This window comes from Octopus sinensis, unplaced genomic scaffold, assembly GCF_006345805.1.
Source record: "Octopus sinensis unplaced genomic scaffold, ASM634580v1 Contig10875, whole genome shotgun sequence".
In the NCBI taxonomy this organism is placed as follows: Eukaryota; Metazoa; Mollusca; class Cephalopoda; order Octopoda; family Octopodidae; genus Octopus; species Octopus sinensis.
The window spans coordinates 108239-131780 of NW_021832228.1; the positions used below are offsets into that span (position 1 = coordinate 108239).

Genomic DNA, 23542 nt, shown 5'->3' on the forward strand with positions numbered 1-23542 from the left:
GGTTACCGTTCACGAGGGAGTATATGGGAATCTAATAACAAAACGCAACGCTGAATTGGACGGATAATCTATAAACGAAAATCCTCAAAAACATTGACAAATAATTCATGAGCGACTCTAAAGTAGTTTTGTAGGGAATAAAAGGCCGCGTTATGAAATCGGTGGAAAATTGACTCCAAAAGAAACCCTAGTCCCCGACTATTCCTCAAAAAAAGTATTAAACGACTCAATCGGCAGTCTTTTAATTACAAAAAACCAAAACATGTGAGTCCACCACAGCCACAGCAGATATCCCGTTATAATTCCGAGTCTCCGAAATATAAAACAAACACACTTAAACAGTAACACAGCTATAACATCTAATAAACTGCATATACAATCCCCAGATTTGGCGTCCTTTAGGGAATAAATATTATCATTCTAGAATAACCAGAGTCGGGTACTTCATCGACTAAGTAGTTTTTCCGTGTGAATGTAACTAAAAGACATGATTGGGGTGATATACCGGCTGATTTGTTTTAGTTTATATCTAAGGTTGTCGCCCTTGTTGTCGGCTAGTCTATTGACCTTGATTTAGATTGTGGAAATTACTCGTTTCATTACTTTCTTTCCGAATTTGATCATGTCAACAACACGTTTTCTTGTAATAACACTTTTTCTTGCATCCTGAGCGGCTGTGACGATTCTTACTAGTATTGGTATTTTTGGGAATATTGTAACGTTTTTTGCTTGTTGTATGAATTTGTAAACTGTCAGGAATAGGATTATTCCGGTTAATGATAACAACAAATATAAGGCATCCATAAGAAGTGATCTTTATTTAATTTTATTCTAATTAAATTTATTGGTTTTAGATATTAAATATTAATAAAAAATACATTTTAATGTAAATTATTTTAATAACTAGACAGGCAGAGGACTGTCCCACTGGGAGGAGATCAGTCCCTTCTTTGGTTTGGGAAGTGAGGGTGACACTCAGTTTGAGCATCCCCACATAACACACCCGATATTCCTCCCCCTTTCAGTCCCCTCCACCAACATTGTGAGCAGTCGAGTGAGAGGGGGGGACAGAGGGGACACATCTGAGGGGAATTGGGTCACACCACACAAAATATTGTCCATAACAGTCACCAGTCGACTCACACGTTTTATATCCTCAATACAAGAACAGTCCTGGCAATATTCCCCACCAATAAGAGAGGACACAATGGACTCCTCGTCTTACCCAATGTTATGTTCACTCAGCATATTCAATGTCTCCACAGCCAACAAAACATCCTTGTCTCCCAAATCAGCTGTTTTGGTATATATTGATACGATTTAGACACCACTGGAGTCACCACAAAGTCCAATAACGGAGTATAAGATAATAAAACATTTGCAATAGTTTTGACTGAAATAATCGCGTCCATTAATCTTAAGGTGGCCAGTAACACGTTATCGTTCAATCTCTTCACTTTGGACGTCAGGCATTTCCCCAAATCAACTTTTTCCGACACAAATTTGTAAAAAGTAGAAATAAAATCTTCATTTTTGTTGAATTTAGCAATGCTTGTGTACAAATCAATTACATGGATATCAACGTGGAAGGAATTTGTGGTTGGAAGGTGGATAAAACTGACCACAGCCAACCTTCCGACCACTGAACTCTCCATCAACATCACTGAAATGTCATTATTTTCAACAATCAGAGAAAAAGAGTCGTAAACCGAGTTTACGGTGAGTTTTTCTTTGTCAGTCTCCGCCAAATCGACCAAATAAGTGGCATAATCAATCAAATATTGAGGCAACAAATCAGGCAGTGCCAAAAGGACCAGTGCACGAGCTGAATAAATCCTAAAATACATATATTGGATAAATCCAACCTCTCCTCGAACAAGAATCAAGTTCAGAGTTATCCATATCCGAGAAAACGCTTTCCAAGTCCGGCATTAGTACAAATAGATCTTTTTTGTGTTGTGAAACGGAGTACTGAAATACAAATTCTATCGTGGCTTGCTGCATGAGAATATCGCAGTCGGAAAGACAGTCGGCGCATATTTTATGATGATGAATGAGCAGCAAGTCAGAATTGATGCATCATTCACCGACGATTGGAGTATTATCTACAATAAATAAACAAAATCAAATCCAATCGCCCCAACAGCGTTATAGTTTATAAAAATGGCAAACATCAACCTCGTATAAAGAAATCCGAGTTTCTGAACATTCAATGATTTCTTCAAACATGCCTTTAAGAGTCTTGAGTGCTTGTTTTAAAAACTGTGGGTACTTTCCTTTCAATTAAAACGTGTTTAAGACAACCGAATATGTTCAGTAAAATCGATCGAGTGAAATTAGATAACTCTTCATGCTCTAAATAACTGAGGCATTCATATAAGGTGATACGTTACCACTAAAGTCAAAATTATTGAACTGCCGATGAGTTTGTTAGGAATACCAATGATAAGGACAATCTACGACAGAAATTGAGTGGAATCTCTATTCCTTCACATATTGGGTTGTGGACGTTAAAAGGATCAGATTTTATTAGACGGTTAGTAATGGTGGGGAGAACTTTGTTCAATAATGAATCACATGATTGACAAAGATGGGATTCTAGAGTTGCAATGCGGTCACAGATTTTGAGAATAGTCATTATAAGATATTCGTCAGGAATAATTTCAAGTTCTTTCTCCAATTCAATACTCGATAAATTCTTGATCATTGTTTTAAGAGAAGGGGTAATATCCGAATCTTCGCATTCAAGGAGAGACAATAGGAAATCCATTTACCACGTAAATTTTTTTTTTTTTTTTTTTTATGAAAACCAACCAATAACCACGTAAATTAACTGTAATAAAATATTTATTATCAAATTAAGTTTTTCTTTACATAATAATTAAATTAATTTTGAAATAGTTTAACATGTAAAATAATGTCAAAATAATCATCGTTAGAGTTAAAAAAAGTCTTTAATATAAATTAATAATATGAACAAACTTCCGGACAAATTTCAGGCCAAGGTTTTTTATCTTTCTCATCGGCCAAAGGATAGTTCTCTCTAGTCTCAAATTGAGTACTGAATTGTCCTTTTTTCTTGCTAAATCTATTTTTAAGGAATCTTTAAAAAGTTGTTCTTGAATTATAAAAAATATTTGTTTCACTGACCACGTATTTTCCAGCTGGTTTCTCAAACCAATGCCAAAAATTTCAGAATTAAAAAACTTTAGTCTGTTTTTAAACTATCTCTGGATTCATCTGGAAAAACTTGCTTTTATATTCGTCAATTTTTGTATGTCTCCTCTAGATGCAATCTACAATAAGAACCGCTTTTCAAATTAAGACAACCAAATTTGTCTCATTCAAGAAATTGAATTGAAATTTAAGAAATTGAGGATTAGTGGTCAAATTGTTAGTATTTTTTTATTCTAATTTACTAAATATTAGACGTCTTCCTTCTTGTATTGTTTTAATTGCTGAGGGGTCGTTGATTGAGGAGAGATCCCCAAGTTCGGCTGACCCTTTGGCAATTTGACGCAGAACGCGACGCATGATTTTCCCAGATCGAGTCTTTGGTAGCATCTGTGCATGTTGTATGTATTCTGGAGTTGCTATAGCTCCGATTGTGTTTCGAACTATAAGTTTATATTCCAACCAGTACCTTCTTCTTTAATGGATTTTTCTAGTTCAGGAGTTAATTCCATTCCCTAAGCAAATATATACAGATCCTCATTCCTGCTGTAGTGAGACGAACGAATAAATGCACTCTCCTTTAATATTGTGCGGAGTAGCCACTGCAGCAGCTTCCACGACGCTTGGATGTTGAACTAGGACTGCCTCAATCTCAGCTGTGCTTATAAGATGTCCAGAGACATTGAGCATATCGTCAATTCTGCCTGTGATCCAAAAGTATCCGTCTGCGTCTTGATGTGCACCTGTGAATGATCATTTCTTCTAAAAACCGTCTCCAGTGATATAATATCCAGGAAATCGTTCGAAATATGTTTTTTTGTACCTTTTGTAGTCTCCGTAAATAGTTCGCATCATACCTGGCCAAGCTTGCTTTATCGCCTGTTAATTAAGTCAAATCAATGACCAAATATCCATCAGTCTTTCCTTTGACTTCTTGGCCTTGTTCATTCAGAATGACTGGGAGAACACCAAAAAACGGAAGAGTCTAGCATTCGAATAATGATTTTAAATACAGCAGAGCCTGGTTTGGTTTTAAAACATGGCATAGGAGTGATGATGTGTCCTCCCTGTATATTAGATATAACTGCATTACCGTCTCTGTCTGCCAATAGGTGTCAATCACTGCGCAACGAGAATTTCCAACAACTCTGTGATACCACTCCCAAACGTCTGGATTTATCGGTTCTCCGACAGTGCCGATGATTCTCAGAGAGTCCCTTTTACTGCTCCTGAGAAATAAGACAAAATAATACTCAGTGACATAATTTTCTCCATAAGACATCAAAGCTCTTATTGCAGTTGGTGCAGTATAAAATTGATTGACTTTGTATTTGTCGCATATCCTCCAGAATCTGGTGACATCCGGGAATGTCATGACACCTTCAAACTGAACATCTGATTTGAAAGGACTGTACCATTACACTCGTTGCGCAGTTAAGAAGTGGGCCATAGCAAATATAGCTGTGTCCTGTTATCCACCCGAGGTCAGCAGTGCACCAATAAACATCTTTCTGTTTATAGTCAAAGGAATATTTAAATGTTGTCGCAGTGTACAACATGTATCCCCCAATAGTATGTAAAATGGCCTTTGGAGTTCCGGTTGATCCACTTGTATGGAGCATAAAAAGAGGATCTTCGGCATCCAGCCAAACCGGAAGACATTTGGAACTAGCCTTGGCCATGACCTCGTCCCATAACAGGTCTCTTTCGGAATCAATGTTTACCTAGCTTATTGTCAACATTTTCTAACTTGCAATGTAAATGGTCTGCCGCCTGGCTCAGTTTTGGCTTGCTGATCTTCCTTAGGATTGAGATGTCTCTTTAATATTACAGTCTTAATAAAATGTCCTCTGAACTGTCAAAATTAAAAATTGAAACTCTTTTTTGCATAGTTCGATCCCTTCATCGCAAATATTTTTTAAATTTATTAATTTTGTTCCACGCCAGAAGCCATCTGTGGTTTGACAAACCCAACAAAACCTGCAGTTATTACCAGTTTCGGTTTGGTGCTCAAAAATCTAACGCAGAGAGAACTCGCAGAAAATCCGGCAAACTGTAATTTTAAAATTTATTGTCGTACAATCACTGAATGGATTATTCCCAATCTTGCACATGCTAGCATGGCCACGACCAATTCGGGAATCATTGGCATGTAGAGAGAGACAGTATCGCCTTTTTTCAACCCTAAACCAATTCTCCATTAAATGTCGACCAAAAAATTATTTTTTCTATTATGACCACATACCTTGAGCTTTGAGAACATTTGCCATTTTACAGACTTGTTTATGTAATTCATTGTATGTAAGTTGAATTCTATCTTCTATGTCGTTGCCCTCCCTAAACAGTCAGTTAGTACTACCGAACCAATAATATGCCACTCTATCACCTTTTCCTTTCTGAATATGGCGATCCAGACAATTAAAGGTCATGTTAGTCTCAGCGCCTTTGAACCAATTTACATAGATTCGTCCCTTGTTTACATCAAAGTTCCAGGTCGCCTTGTCATTGCCTCGAAGCTTATTCCAATAAAATTCTCTGGCTATTATTTTCCAAAACTCCGCAGGTTCTGTGATGGACATTTTGTACATTCTTTTATATTCTTCCATGCTCTTCAGGTGACTCGAATTTATCACACGATTTGATGGTGAGAATGTCAGTTTTTCGGCGTTTTTTATTGAACCATCGTGTTTAAATGATGCGTTGCTTGAATTGTTCTTCATTGTTAAGTCTATTAAAAATAATATTTAATGCTTCAGGGTGAAATTATAATTCAGAAAAAAATAAATTTAAACAAATAAATATTAAACAAATCATTTTTACTTTAAAGAATTTTCCAAGAATTTTTAACGATTATTGGTAAAAAACTAAATATGATAATTAATAGTCCTGTTTGTTTAAAATCATTTCAAACACAGTAAAACCTCTCCTGCTAGCCACCTCTATTACTCGTCAAAATCGATTTTTCTAGAAAATTCTGATAAATATTCTCTTTCACGCCACTATTTTTAAAATTTTTATAAGAAAATATTTGTTGGTAAACCATTTTTTCAATAAATTTTTTTCTCAATGGAGGGTATTTATTTTTTTCTATCCCAAAAAAATATTTCGAAAGTTTATTAAAGACCTAAGGCTTTAAAGACAAAAAATTCTACTGATCCTACTTTTTTTAATACGAAATGATTATCTAATCTAACATTTCTTGTTATTGACACTGAAATCCTAATATGATAAACTTTATTAAACTTGGACGTGGATTTCTGAATGATAAAGCAATTTTGTTGAAAGAAAAAACATTGCTAACACACGGGATTTAACAGTTTAAAGGTAGCAATGTTTGCCTTAGTAAGTTAAAGAAACTAACTATTTTAAGTTGAGAATTTTACACGAAGAGTGCGATCTCTACAAAGATTCAGAAATAAAAAGTATAAAATATTTATAACGCTAATGAAACTGGGATTTTCTACAAATCTGTCCCTTCCTATGTCAGAAAATCTAATCAGAGCAAAAAATACTGAACTATAAGTTTTAATTGTTTAAAAAACTGTTTTGGTCATTTTAAATAGATTGAATAGAAAGAAATTTACTTATAACAAAAAGTGAAACATTAAATTAATAGAAATCTGTCAAAATTAATTAAAATACAATTTAGTCCCTAATTTCTTTCTATTTCCTCGTTTTGGAAAAAAGCATCAGACATTGAATTCTTGGAATACTTTAAGCAATAATAAAACTTTGAATTTTATTTATTCAAGCAAGGTCTTCAAACTAGACTAAAGATTGGCCCATTTCTAAGCATGGTGTATATCAGGGATGTCAAGCATGCGACCCTCGAAAGTCATAGGTGCGGCCCTCAGCGTACTTTACCAAACATAAGTGCGGTCTGATTTAATAAAATAAAAATGGCTATAAAATGCCAAGAATTATTTTTTATTTTTTTTACATTTAATTAAAATTTTTAATCGTATTTTTAAATACAACCTAAAGAGGCATCATCAATCTAATCATCTATCATACAATTATTTCGAAGGTATTAAGTTGCTTATTAACCAAGAAGGTCCAATGCGTGTTTCAAAGCTAAATGAATTGCGAAAAAATTTATCTGCGTTACAAACTCATTTCACAAAAAATCATAATCGAAGTACTGCATTAGTCGCTGCAAGCTATGAAATCAGCAGAATGCTTGTAGTAAATGGAAAATCATATTGTGATGGTGATTTCATCAAGCAATGCCTTGTAAAAACAGCGAATATTATTTGTCCAGACGACGGCCACTTGTTTAAAGATATTAACAAGAACTACTGTTGCCGGACACATTAATTAACAAGAACTACTGTTACGGAGTATAAGATAATAAAACATTTGCAATAGTTTTGACTGAAATAATCGCGTCCATTAATCTTAAGGTGGCCAGTAACACGTTATCGTTCAATCTCTTCACTTTGGACGTCAGGCATTTCCCCAAATCAACTTTTTCCGACACAAATTTGTAAAAAGTAGAAATAAAATCTTCATTTTTGTTGAATTTAGCAATGCTTGTGTACAAATCAATTACATGGATATCAACGTGGAAGGAATTTGTGGTTGGAAGGTGGATAAAACTGACCACAGCCAACCTTCCGACCACTGAACTCTCCATCAACATCACTGAAATGTCATTATTTTCAACAATCAGAGAAAAAGAGTCGTAAACCGAGTTTACGGTGAGTTTTTCTTTGTCAGTCTCCGCCAAATCGACCAAATAAGTGGCATAATCAATCAAATATTGAGGCAACAAATCAGGCAGTGCCAAAAGGACCAGTGCACGAGCTGAATAAATCCTAAAATACATATATTGGATAAATCCAACCTCTCCTCGAACAAGAATCAAGTTCAGAGTTATCCATATCCGAGAAAACGCTTTCCAAGTCCGGCATTAGTACAAATAGATCTTTTTTGTGTTGTGAAACGGAGTACTGAAATACAAATTCTATCGTGGCTTGCTGCATGAGAATATCGCAGTCGGAAAGACAGTCGGCGCATATTTTATGATGATGAATGAGCAGCAAGTCAGAATTGATGCATCATTCACCGACGATTGGAGTATTATCTACAATAAATAAACAAAATCAAATCCAATCGCCCCAACAGCGTTATAGTTTATAAAAATGGCAAACATCAACCTCGTATAAAGAAATCCGAGTTTCTGAACATTCAATGATTTCTTCAAACATGCCTTTAAGAGTCTTGAGTGCTTGTTTTAAAAACTGTGGGTACTTTCCTTTCAATTAAAACGTGTTTAAGACAACCGAATATGTTCAGTAAAATCGATCGAGTGAAATTAGATAACTCTTCATGCTCTAAATAACTGAGGCATTCATATAAGGTGATACGTTACCACTAAAGTCAAAATTATTGAACTGCCGATGAGTTTGTTAGGAATACCAATGATAAGGACAATCTACGACAGAAATTGAGTGGAATCTCTATTCCTTCACATATTGGGTTGTGGACGTTAAAAGGATCAGATTTTATTAGACGGTTAGTAATGGTGGGGAGAACTTTGTTCAATAATGAATCACATGATTGACAAAGATGGGATTCTAGAGTTGCAATGCGGTCACAGATTTTGAGAATAGTCATTATAAGATATTCGTCAGGAATAATTTCAAGTTTTTTCTCCAATTCAATACTCGATAAATTCTTGATCATTGTTTTAAGAGAAGGGGTAATATCCGAATCTTCGCATTCAAGGAGAGACAATAGGAAATCCATTTACCACGTAAATTTTTTTTTTTTTTTTTTTATGAAAACAACCAATAACCACGTAAATTAACTGTAATAAAATATTTATTATCAATTAAGTTTTTCTTTACATAATAATAAATTAATTTTGAAATAGTTTAACATGTAAAATAATGTCAAAATAATCATCGTTAGAGTTAAAAAAAGTCTTTAATATAATTAATAATATGAACAAACTTCCGGACAAATTTCAGGCCAAGGTTTTTTATCTTTCTCATCGGCCAAAGGATAGTTCTCTCTAGTCTCAAATTGAGTACTGAATTGTCCTTTTTTCTTGCTAAATCTATTTTTAAGGAATCTTTAAAAAGTTGTTCTTGAATTATAAAAAATATTTGTTTCACTGACCACGTATTTTCCAGCTGGTTTCTCAAACCAATGCCAAAAATTTCAGAATTAAAAAACTTTAGTCTGTTTTTAAACTATCTCTGGATTCATCTGGAAAAACTTGCTTTTATATTCGTCAATTTTTGTATGTCTCCTCTAGATGCAATCTACAATAAGAACCGCTTTTCAAATTAAGACAACCAAATTGTCTCATTCAAGAAATTGAATTGAAATTTAAGAAATTGAGGATTAGTGGTCAAATTGTTAGTATTTTTTTATTCTAATTTACTAAATATTAGACGTCTTCCTTCTTGTATTGTTTTAATTGCTGAGGGGTCGTTGATTGAGGAGAGATCCCCAAGTTCGGCTGACCCTTTGGCAATTTGACGCAGAACGCGACGCATGATTTTCCCAGATCGAGTCTTTGGTAGCATCTGTGCATGTTGTATGTATTCTGGAGTTGCTATAGCTCCGATTGTGTTTCGAACTATAAGTTTATATTCCAACCAGTACCTTCTTCTTTAATGGATTTTTCTAGTTCAGGAGTTAATTCCATTCCCTAAGCAATATATACAGATCCTCATTCCTGCTGTAGTGAGACGAACGAATAAATGCACTCTCCTTTAATATTGTGCGGAGTAGCCACTGCAGCAGCTTCCACGACGCTTGGATGTTGAACTAGGACTGCCTCAATCTCAGCTGTGCTTATAAGATGTCCAGAGACATTGAGCATATCGTCAATTCTGCCTGTGATCCAAAAGTATCCGTCTGCGTCTTGATGTGCACCTGTGAATGATCATTTCTTCTAAAAACCGTCTCCAGTGATATAATATCCAGGAAATCGTTCGAAATATGTTTTTTTGTACCTTTTGTAGTCTCCGTAAATAGTTCGCATCATACCTGGCCAAGCTTGCTTTATCGCCTGTTAATTAAGTCAAATCAATGACCAAATATCCATCAGTCTTTCCTTTGACTTCTTGGCCTTGTTCATTCAGAATGACTGGGAGAACACCAAAAAACGGAAGAGTCTAGCATTCGAATAATGATTTTAAATACAGCAGAGCCTGGTTTGGTTTTAAAACATGGCATAGGAGTGATGATGTGTCCTCCCTGTATATTAGATATAACTGCATTACCGTCTCTGTCTGCCAATAGGTGTCAATCACTGCGCAACGAGAATTTCCAACAACTCTGTGATACCACTCCCAAACGTCTGGATTTATCGGTTCTCCGACAGTGCCGATGATTCTCAGAGAGTCCCTTTTACTGCTCCTGAGAAATAAGACAAAATAATACTCAGTGACATAATTTTCTCCATAAGACATCAAAGCTCTTATTGCAGTTGGTGCAGTATAAAATTGATTGACTTTGTATTTGTCGCATATCCTCCAGAATCTGGTGACATCCGGGAATGTCATGACACCTTCAAACTGAACATCTGATTTGAAAGGACTGTACCATTACACTCGTTGCGCAGTTAAGAAGTGGGCCATAGCAAATATAGCTGTGTCCTGTTATCCACCCGAGGTCAGCAGTGCACCAATAAACATCTTTCTGTTTATAGTCAAAGGAATATTTAAATGTTGTCGCAGTGTACAACATGTATCCCCCAATAGTATGTAAAATGGCCTTTGGAGTTCCGGTTGATCCACTTGTATGGAGCATAAAAAGAGGATCTTCGGCATCCAGCCAAACCGGAAGACATTTGGAACTAGCCTTGGCCATGACCTCGTCCCATAACAGGTCTCTTTCGGAATCAATGTTTACCTAGCTTATTGTCAACATTTTCTAACTTGCAATGTAAATGGTCTGCCGCCTGGCTCAGTTTTGGCTTGCTGATCTTCCTTAGGATTGAGATGTCTCTTTAATATTACAGTCTTAATAAAATGTCCTCTGAACTGTCAAAATTAAAAATTGAAACTCTTTTTTGCATAGTTCGATCCCTTCATCGCAAATATTTTTTAAATTTATTAATTTTGTTCCACGCCAGAAGCCATCTGTGGTTTGACAAACCCAACAAACCTGCAGTTATTACCAGTTTCGGTTTGGTGCTCAAAAATCTAACGCAGAGAGAACTCGCAGAAAATCCGGCAAACTGTAATTTTAAAATTTATTGTCGTACAATCACTGAATGGATTATTCCCAATCTTGCACATGCTAGCATGGCCACGACCAATTCGGGAATCATTGGCATGTAGAGAGAGACAGTATCGCCTTTTTTCAACCCTAAACCAATTCTCCATTAAATGTCGACCAAAAAATTATTTTTTCTATTATGACCACATACCTTGAGCTTTGAGAACATTTGCCATTTTACAGACTTGTTTATGTAATTCATTGTATGTAAGTTGAATTCTATCTTCTATGTCGTTGCCCTCCCTAAACAGTCAGTTAGTACTACCGAACCAATAATATGCCACTCTATCACCTTTTCCTTTCTGAATATGGCGATCCAGACAATTAAAGGTCATGTTAGTCTCAGCGCCTTTGAACCAATTTACATAGATTCGTCCCTTGTTTACATCAAAGTTCCAGGTCGCCTTGTCATTGCCTCGAAGCTTATTCCAATAAAATTCTCTGGCTATTATTTTCCAAAACTCCGCAGGTTCTGTGATGGACATTTTGTACATTCTTTTATATTCTTCCATGCTCTTCAGGTGACTCGAATTTATCACACGATTTGATGGTGAGAATGTCAGTTTTTCGGCGTTTTTTATTGAACCATCGTGTTTAAATGATGCGTTGCTTGAATTGTTCTTCATTGTTAAGTCTATTAAAAATAATATTTAATGCTTCAGGGTGAAATTATAATTCAGAAAAAAATAAATTTAAACAAATAAATATTGAACAAATCATTTTTACTTTAAGAGAATTTTCCAACAATTTTTAACGATTATTGGTAAAAAACTAAATATGATAATTAATAGTCCTGTTTTTTTAAAATCATTTCAAACACAGTAAAACCTCTGCTGCTAGCCACCTCTATTACTCGTCAAAATCGATTTTTCTAGAAAATTTTGATAAATATTCTCTTTCACGCCACTATTTTTAATTTTTTATAAGAAAATATTTGTTAATTAAACCATTTTTTCAATAAATTTTTTTCTAAATGGAGGGTCTATCATCTATTTTTTTCTATCCCAGAAAAAATATTTTGAAAGTTTATTAACGACCTAAGGCTTTAAAGACAAAAAATTCTACTGATCCTACTTTCTTTAATTAGAAATGATTATCTAATCTTACATTTCTTGTTATTGACACTGAAATCCTAATATGATAAACTTTATTAAACTTGGACGTCGATTTCTGAATGATAAAGCAATTTTGTTGAAAGAAAAAACATTGCTAACACACGGGATTTAACAGTTTAAAGGTAGCAATGTTTGCCTTAGTAAGTTAAAGAAACTAACTATTTTAAGTTGAGAATTTTACACGAAGAGTGCGATCTCTACAAAGATTCAGAAATAAAAAGTATAAAATATTTATAACGCTAATGAAACTGGGATTTTCTACAAATCTGTCCCTTCCTATGTCAGAAAATCTAATCAGAGCAAAAAATACTGAACTATAAGTTTTAATTGTTTAAAAAACTGTTTTGGTCATTTTAAATAGATTGAATAGAAAGAAATTTACTTATAACAAAAAGTGAAACATTAAATTAATAGAAATCTGTCAAAATTAATTAAAATACAATTTAGTCCCTAATTTCTTTCTATTTCCTCGTTTTGGAAAAAAGCATCAGACATTGAATTCTTGGAATACTTTAAGCAATAATAAAACTTTGAATTTTATTTATTCAAGCAAGGTCTTCAAACTAGACTAAAGATTGGCCCATTTCTAAGCATGGTGTATATCAGGGATGTCAAGCATGCGACCCTCGAAAGTCATAGGTGCGGCCCTCAGCGTACTTTACCAAACATAAGTGCGGTCTGATTTAATAAAATAAAAATGGCTATAAAATGCCAAGAATTATTTTTTATTTTTTTTACATTTAATTAAAATTTTTAATCGTATTTTTAAATACAACCTAAAGAGGCATCATCAATCTAATCATCTATCATACAATTATTTCGAAGGTATTAAGTTGCTTATTAACCAAGAAGGTCCAATGCGTGTTTCAAAGCTAAATGAATTGCGAAAAAATTTATCTGCGTTACAAACTCATTTCACAAAAAATCATAATCGAAGTACTGCATTAGTCGCTGCAAGCTATGAAATCAGCAGAATGCTTGTAGTAAATGGAAAATCATATTGTGATGGTGATTTCATCAAGCAATGCCTTGTAAAAACAGCGAATATTATTTGTCCAGACGACGGCCACTTGTTTAAAGATATTAACAAGAACTACTGTTGCCGGACACATTAATGAAATGGCATTGAATTTGAAAAACCAATTAAAGTCTGATTTGTTAAAATTCGAATATTTTTCAATTGCAATCGATGAAACAGTCGACGTCGTTGGAATTGCACAATTAGCAATCTTTTTTAGAGCCTGTGATTCAGATTTTAATATCTATGAAGAATTTCTCGAACTGGTACCAATGCACGATACTACTACAAGTAAAGATATCTTTATAAAACTTCTACAAATTCTCTTTGAATATGGGTTTGATTTGAAGAGTATGTTTATGCACTGATGGTTTTCCGAATATGGTTGGACGACATGCTGGCGTTGCCGCTAAATTGCGAGCTGAAATAGAAAAGGTAAATCCCGGGTCATCATTTGCTCATTTTCATTTTATTATTCATCAGCAATATTTGTGCTCAAAGATATTAAAAATGGAAAATACAATTAGTTTGGTCACGAAAACAGTAAACTATATTAGAGGTCATCCCCTCAACCACCGGCAGTTTAGTAAACTGCTGACAGATATTAATAATCAGTTCAGCGACATTCCTTTTTATAATCCAGTCCGCTGGTTATCACTTCACAAAGTTGTTAAAAGATTTTATTTTTTGAGATCGGAAATAATTTTATTTATGGAGATGAAAGGGCAAAATATAGACGAAATGAAAAGTCAATCTTGGATCAAAGATTTGGCATTTGCAGTGGATATTACCACACATATGAACGACCTTAATTTAGAATTGCAGGGCAAAGACAAGCTCATATACACTGTATATGGAAGCATATCATGTTATGCTAGTTATGTTAAAAGAATAAAATTATTTTATTAATCTTTTATGTTTTGATATATGGAAAATACGATTGACTTTTGAAAATAAGTCATTGGGTGAAGTAAAAATAAGAAGAGGAATTTTGCAAGGAGACTCTTTGTTGCCACAGATCTTTGTGTTGGTATTGAACCCTTTGAGTCGAATGTTAAAATGAAAATACCCGAAAGTAACAATGGGGAATCGGAGACATGGTCAGCTTGTTTATGCAACAAATCACCTTCTATTTATGGATGATATTAAATTGATCTCCTATCAAAGTGATACAATGGAAAAAATGCTGAAAGAAGTCGAATCATTTTTTGATGCAGCTGGATTTGAAGAATTCTTATGGAGAGCCATATTCACATGCGACCGGCAAACAAAGAAAGACTATATTTACCAAGAAATAAACTTGAAAGATGTCTCGAGTGTGTCAGTAACAAATCTGAACAAATGCTATTCCAATTTTATCATGACTTGAAGCATAAAGCCGATTACTGCCTACGAAGAGAGGGGATTCAACGGGTCGTTAATTCAAAGAAAACTCATATGGCCACTATCGTAGAATTCATATTCCGAAAGTACAATATCGAAAATATAAATGAACTGACAATAACGAAATTGGTGGAAATTCAACATGAATATCTAATGAGGCAGATTGAAACTAAGCCACTGCATTCTATTCTTTTCCAGCGTTTGAAGGACACTGAAGTTAATGTTAATGAATCTGCAGGGTGGCTAGTTCATGGAAACAACTCTGCAAGAATCGAAGGAATGTGTTGTCTACTACAAGATAGAAATTTGTTTTTCGATAACGGAGAAAATAAATGAGGAAAATGATTTGGACGTTCTGATTGTAAGTCTAGAAGTGACAAATTAGTCCATACTTTTGACAGATTGGCATCCTTGGTGAACGTATGGAAACTGGAGGCATATACAGTCAAACCTCTATTGGTCGCCACCTCTCTTGCTCGCCACCTCTCTTGTTCGCCACATTTTTCAAAAAAATTGAGAATTTCTAAAGAAACCTCTATTGCTCGCCAAATTCTAAATCTCGCCACTATTTTTAATTATTAAAAAAAATTTTTTTTGGTTAAACTGACTTTAAATATAAAATAATTTTAACCACGCTTCATCCAACATACGCAAGTGTACTAGACTGACGTTCAATGAAAAAAGACGCATAATAACCTACATCGATGATAACAAGCATATGACACTGGAACATATAGCCTCTGTTTTCTCTTCCATTTAAAAAAAAATTTCCCGCAGATCAATTAATGATCTGAGGCTTGAAAAACAAAAAATACTTGATAGTGATTCTCTTTTCTCAAGCAAAAAACGACTATTCAATCTAACATATTCAACTATTGATACAGAAGTTATGAAATGGATGGAACATATCGAACTTCGTGGCGGATTTATGGTCGATAATTCTATTCTTTTGAAAGCAAAAAAAGTCGCCGATCTACATGGAATTACTGATTTCAAGGCTAGCAATGGCTGGCTCTCTAAATTCAAGAAACGGAACAATATTAAGTTAAGAACTTTTCACGGAGAGTCTTATATGACTAACGTAAACTTTGAAGAATAAATAAATTCTTTTATTTCAGTAATTTTCACAAAATTGCAAGAATATGAACCTGCAAATATTTATTACGCCGACGAAACAGGAATATTCTACAAAAATATTCCTTCAAAAAGTGTTTGTCAGAAAAATTGCCCAGGGCAAAAAATGCTAAAAGACCGGTTTATTGTATTTCTTATATTTTAGATTTTCTTTGTTGCTGTATGCAAATATGACGGGGACAGATAAAAAAGTCAATTGATGATTATTTTCATTAATTTTTTAAACAATTTAAGAATTTCTTAACTTTTCTACAATTTAAAATTATATCATTTTAGATTATTAATCAGAATTTAATAACATTTATAATTTTTAAATTATTTTACATATATAATTTTCAATTTGTGGTGAACAACCGGAAGTGCTCGCCAAATTCTAAATCTCGCCACGATTTGGTCGGTCCCAAAAAATGGCGAGATTTAGAGGCTTGACTGTACCTTGTAGGACTCGGCAGTGCAGGCGCAAATAAGTTGCAAACATGAATACAGTTGTTCTGACATAAATGGGCACAAGGAAACTCGCAGTTCGTCGTGCCGTTTTTTGTAGGAATAAATAACATATCGTGGCTGACAACTGGGAATGGAGTCCCCAATAGGAGTTGATTTAGCAGAAAATAGCGATCTAAAGCATGCCGGATTGTCACTAGAAGATGCAGACGATCTATAGACAGGGATCGAAAAATCAAAATCTCAAGAAGAGCGTAGAGGTGTCTAACAGACAAAATTGACCAGGGTGTAGCACAAGCGACGAGAAAATTATGATCTTACTTTTCAATCAAAGCAGATAACCGTCAACCAATATTCGAGATTTCCTCACAATTTGTGTAATAAATCATGAATACGGAGAGAGGAAAATAAGTTAGTTATTTTATGATTATAAACATTAGACAATAAATTCTTGAACAGAGAGAACTCAAGTCCTGGCAAAGAATTTCGTTTGTCATTTCCCGCGGTAGTAATAAAGCAGTTGTCTTTGTCGATAAAGATTGGACGCTGTATTTTCCTAGCAATAATTAGATCTGATACCTTAGCTCAGGCATTCTCAACCTTTTTTTGTTCATCGCCCCCTTAGATATTTTATCGCCCCCTTGTCCACATACAATTTAAAAATTTTTGGGCATTGTCCCTTAATTGGTTATTTTTTGTATATAACTCAAAAATCAAAATATAAAATAATAAATCAAATGTAAAAAATTGAATTTTTATTAAAAATTATTAGTGAGACCCTGATACTGATGTTTACTCGCTAAATATTCTAAGCCCTCTTGGCTGAAGAGTATGCTCTGGATACTGGAATTCAGGCGTCGTGGGTTCAAATCCAGAAGAGGATTCGTTCTTTTGCCCGTGAGGTGACGAGTACATCTGGCACGACACAGTATGTCAAAAGGGATCTCCTTCCTATCCGGCCTTAGAAAGGCGTTACGTGGTCCACCAAATTCACTTGGAGATTTCGACTGGATTTGGAAACGCCGAGGGGGCACCTAATGCTCACCGAAAAAGGACCAATAGCTCTCCTACCCCCTGGGACATCGTCGTCGCAGGACGATGCACTTTGCATAGGATTGAACCTTTCCGGAGGATCTCCGTCGAAGTGCGTCGGGATCACACGCTAATTAGTTTGTTCTTAACTGTGGTCTTGGTGTTTAATAAATAAATAAAATGTGGGGTTTAAATCCCATTAAAACAGCTTTACTATCTACAATGACGCTTTCATCAATTTGTAATGAAAACTTACTTCGCTTAAGTCTTTCAATAAGGATTTCCTTTACATTGTCACCCATTTCATCAATTCTTCGACGAATCACCTAAACGTGTTAGTTAATGGTTAAGACGGTGATTTTGTTTGGCTTAAATAATCATAATAATCGAATCATTGCTAAGAGGTAGACTTTTAATAATTTTAGAAGCATCTTGATGCATTTCATCCGATATTATTACTTCCAGTGATGGAATTATTGCATTTTCTGCGATAGTATGAGAACTGGAAGTTTTCGCAATAATTTCAGCAATTTTATAAGAAGCGATGTGCGCACCCACAACTACATATAAATAAATGTTAAATAACCACCATGTACTGGCTTTGTGAATAACGATTTGATCGTTTTCTTATTTTCAAAATTGTATTTTAAATTTTGAAAATATTCAATCGGCTTTGACATTTTATCCGGGTGCTTGCGTTTTAGATGATCCTGTAATCGTGATGGCTTCATCGCCTCATTTGAGAAAGAACATTGACAAATAAGACAATAAGGCTGTTTTGTATCTTCAGTACTTTGAATAAACCCATATTTTAAATATTCGTTTTGATAATGACGACTTTTCTTATTTGAGCGAGAAGACATCTAAGATACCAAACAAGAATGTAAAAACAGGGTGGTATTTTAAAATCGCCCCCTTGTAAAAAATTATCGCCCCCTTGTACAAAATTTTCGCCCCTAGGGGGGCGATTCGCCCCCGGTTGAGAACACCTGCCTTAGCTAATGACGTATAAAAGTTGTTTCATCAACATTTCCAGCGAACCCAGCCAGTAATCATACTACAATATAGAACTCCGTTTTTAATTAAATCAACTTTAATGAATATTAAATAGTTTGATAAAAATTATGTATAGTCACTGTCAGTTCCAAGTCTGAATAATCGTAGTTTTATTAAACCCATAAATAATTTATTTTAAAAGGCATTATGGAATTATGTCTAAAACGTACCTGAAACGCTTGGAGGAGATAAAAATTACATCATTTAATGTTAGAGGGATCAGTAAGGAATGGAAAAGAAACTTGTTATGCTCGGATCTAGCGAAGTACGGTACGACCGTGGGATGTCTGCAGGAGACCAAAGTACAAACTGGATTGGATGAGTTACATGGGGACTACAGGCTTATTTTACTGCCATCGACATAAAGGCACTATGGACAGGGGTTTGCCGTGCACAGGAAGCTTACACGTGGGATATTTCGGTGCTGGAGTGTTTCCGATAGAATCAGTGTCCTTCAAATTCGGGTCGGTGTCAAACGCACGTCGAAGACCCTCATTTCCATAATCAACGTATATGCACCTCATAGTGGACGGGTCGCCAAAGATTCGGACGAACTAGACTTCTTCTACATGCAGCTCTCGGGAACATTTGCCGAACTGGAATCGTCATTTCTAGTTTTCGTTGCAGGAGACTGGAATGCTAAAGCGGGAATACGTCGAGAAAATGAAACCACTATCGGAAGACACGGAAGAGGGATAAGGAACCTCCCCGGGGCCATGCTGGTTAACTTCTGCCGGGCGTTTGGTCTATTTCTGTGTAATACTGCGTTTGCACACGCTGCACGACACAAGTCCACCTGGACAGGCTGCCGTAGAAACGAGTCTGGAGACCTCGTACCGATTTACAATCAGATTGACTACATTCTTTGCAAACAGAAAGACAGAACACTACTACGGGATTCGAGGTCTTACGGAGGGGCCACCTTGGAAAGTGATCACAAGATCGTCGCTGCCCTGTTTGATATTAGAAGTCGTTTTGTACGCACTTCAGGAGCGAAGTCTCATGAGGTCAAACGACGAGGATACCTAGTTGAGAGATTATACTCTTCACATTCCACTCGAAATATCTATCAAGATTCTATGGAACATTATCTACAAGCAATAGAGAGAGACCTTCCTCCAGGAGTCATCTGGACGCATGCAGAGGAAGGAATTCACCTGACTGCAGATGCTCACATTGGGAGACGACCGTACGATGTAAAGACCAATGCCATCCCGATGTCCTTGCAATGGCTGCAAAACAGAAGGCTCTCCGACTCTCGCTAGAGAACACAACGGATATGGTCAGAAAACTTTCCTTACAATCGGAACGCACCAGGATACAGAAAATGATCAAAAAGTTAAATAGCGAACACATGCAAACGTTTTGGATGCCAGGCTAAAAGAAGTGGAGAATCTAAAGGATTGTGCACAGATGTTCTTAGCAATGAGGTTGCTTAAGAGGAAGAAGCAAAAGATTAAACTAAAGATCGAGGACAACAACGGAAATATAATTTTTGATACTACGGAACAAGCAGAACTTATTGCTACTCATTTTGAGCGACTTTTTAATGTTGACGGGGAAAAGGTGGACCTAATCACTACTAATCCGGTAAACCTGGTAAATGAAATCACGGTGGAAGAAGTTATGAAAGCAACGAATAGACTGAAAAGTAATCGCTCTCCGGGATCGGATGGTATAAGTGCTGAGTTACTGAAATACGGTCCTAAAACACTGATGGAAATCATGGCCAAAGTACTAAACAAAATGTTTACAACCAATGACCTCCTTCCTTTGGGCAAAGGAATTCTGGTCCCGATTCAAAAACCGAATAAGAAGATGGGCTCTGTGGATAACCTGCGACCAGTCATTCTACTCAATAAGCTGAGAAAGGTCCTCGCTCTCATAATGCTAGACCGTATACAAGAGCCTGCGAACGAATTCCTGTCTTCGAACCACAGTGGGTTCAGGACGGGTAGATCTACTGCTGATGTGATCTGGAGACACAGGTGGCGTTGCGCTACTTGCCGAAGATTCGAGAGAGCGACTACAATTCTAGGGATCGACATGTCGAGAGCCTTCGACACAATTTGCCGAGGAAAACTTATTAGTGTTTTGCGGGGATTCCTCGACGGGGACTGCGTCAGGATGATAGAAGTCCTATTGTCGAACACGGAATTGACAGTACAAATTGGGAGTACGTCATCCAGAAATTTTTCGACGACAGTGGGTACCCCTCAGGGAGACTCCCTTTCCCCTTTGCTGTTCGTGATATACCTGGAGGCGGCTCTGCGTGATCTCAGGCTCTTTTATAACGGGCAAATCACCGAACTTGTATACGCTGACGATGTGGATTTTGTATCACACGACACAGCAGCCTTGAGGTGGTTACTTGATGTTGCCCCAGCAGAGCTTGGAAAATGGTTCCTCACTGTGAACACAACCAAAACGGAAATCACGGAAGTCGCACGCATGAGTTCAAGACTAGATGATGAATGGAGACGTTCCAGAAAACTGGGCACACTCCTCGGAGATAGTGAGGACATTGCCCGGAGGAAAGTACTATCGAGGGCCGCGTTGAACAGGCTGAAAACGGATTGGGTGGCTAACAGGCCGGTAACGATTGCGCTTCGTTTGCGCCTCTACAATGCATTTGTGAAACCGGTCTTGCTATACTACTCCTTCTGTTGGGGGATCTCTGCTTCCGAAATTAAAAACCTTAACTCCTTCCACCGAAGACAACTGCGTATATTATGTGGGGTACAATGGCCGACCCGGATCAACAACGGGGCACTTTACCGTAAATGCTCAGCGCAACCTGTGATTCTGGATGTGATGGAAGCCCGATGGAGACTGTTCGGACATGTCCTACGGATGGACCAGACGTTACCCGCAAACTTGGCTATGGAAGAATATTTTGCCGCTAGTGGAAAGAAATTTCGGGGACGCCCGCGCATTACTCTACCGGAGGTGCTGGATGCTGACCTCAAATCAATCAACCGCAAGCTTAAAAATGGGGATGATCTGGACGCAATGAAAAACTTAGCATGCATTATCGAGAAAATCGTTTCAAGTGCCGCACGTGTGGAAATATAACTATTATGTTTCTACGGCAGTTGCTGATAATAATAATAATTATGGAATTAACTTGATTGGCCAGCAAGCCGGATGAAATAGCTATTACAACGTATAACGGCCAACAGGATCCTTTGCACTGGGAAAGTAAATTCTCTATTATCCTTGAAGAGTAATAAACAGAGGTGGCCAAGTTTTTTCAGACAATTAACTGTCTTGAGCACAAAGACACACAAAGTCTCAACAGCAATTGATCAAAACAAACAGCCGTATAACAAACGCTGATATTTCTTGAATTTCGAAAATTCAGCCCTATTAGCACAAACCCGGGGAGAGAGACGGATTCGTTGATGGCCGACTCGGAAAAAATATCAACAAACGTGGCATCTATAACTAATGGTTTACCAGTGTCTAAAGGGGACAACGCAGGTCTTTTTCCATCACTACGGTCCAGACCAATTGGCTTTAGGACAGAAGGATACCCTGTCTTTTCGAGACCTTTGAGAATGATCTTGTTAAGAGCCGAATGGCGAAGAATACGACCAGCGCTTTTCTTAGATGAGAGGACATGAAGCCCATATGTGTTTATCGTTGATCCACATCAGCAGGTGTTATACATCGTGGGAAGTAGGTTAAGGCAAGAGCCAGAATACGATTGGCGACTGGCCCGAAAGAAAGCTGGCCCGTGCTGGTCCAAAAGATGCTCAAGCGAGTCAACATAATGTTTATAAATAATTTTATTCTACTCACGTTGGAGAAATTGCTCTGACGGTAAGACGATATCCTTCTCCTTCCACAGTAAATATGCGGAATTAATATCAATATTTAAAGTTGATTCGGATTATTTTTCAAGAATTTTATGGACAAGAAGATATAATCATGTAAAAGATAAAAGAAAAGGGTGAAGAGAAAAGTCGAGCGCAGAACGCAGTGCCAGACTCCCAAAAGAAACATGAAGTTTGCCATGACTTCAACCAACGTCATCAAACTTGACATTAAAAACCATCTCAGCGGAAGAACGTACCAGAGTGTCGAAAAATCCGAAGCAGTAGGAATAGAAAAGCAGCGGGATCTCCTTAGGATATAATTGAAAAGATAATTTTCGAGAATGAAATAAGGAGGGTGGGAATCAATATCTGCAAGTTTATCACAAAGAGTAAAAAGAGCATTTTTCTTAATATTAAGAATATGGGTGACGGATTTAGATTAAATGGTATAAATATTCAACTTTTCAAGCATAAAACCATAAATCGCTCCAACCAAATTTGAAATAGCAATGAAGATTGAAATCACTTGCACCGCAAAAGACAAAATAACAGCTAATTCGGGTAGTTTTGTTATCAGGGAAGATTGATATACAAAGAATGAATTAGCAATGTCGGACTCGCAACCGTTGGCGATACCCACCTCGAATTGGTAAGGAGCAAATTCTGAGCTGAGGTGGAAGTAGTTTTCAATTGCTATAGCCAAGATTAATTGATTTAAAATCACCTTTTTTAATAATCTGGTTATTATTGGATCCTTGCTCTCTAAAAAGGTGAATTACTGACATTAAAAACTGTTTTGTAATAAAAATAAAGTTTTTTTATTAATTATTGTCAATTGCCTCCGCTGCGGAACCGGGCTCAGTTGCAAAGCAGGCGGAACTAACAAAACAGAAGAAATACCGGGTCCTGGCAAAGAATCACCAATTCACTGCAGTCGCGGTGGAAACCTCTGGAGTCATCGGCCCGCAGACGCTATCGTCTCTCCGCCGCCTTGGATCTAAGCTCGTGGTTGCCACGAAAAATCCCAACGAGTCGATCAGACTCTTTCAAAGGATCTCATTGGCCATCATGCGCGGGAATTGCTAGTCGATCCGCTGCGCATTTTAACTCTTTTCGTTTATTAA

At 36.4% G+C, this 23542-nt stretch overlaps 2 pseudogenes; both read right to left on the reverse strand.

Annotated features, from left to right (window-relative positions):
• Window positions 1-3711: 3711 nt before the first annotated feature.
• LOC115228665 lies at window positions 3712-5762 on the reverse strand (annotated as a pseudogene).
• Window positions 5763-9554: 3792 nt separating this feature from the next.
• LOC115228666 lies at window positions 9555-12041 on the reverse strand (annotated as a pseudogene).
• Between the last annotated feature and the right edge of the window lie 11501 nt (window positions 12042-23542).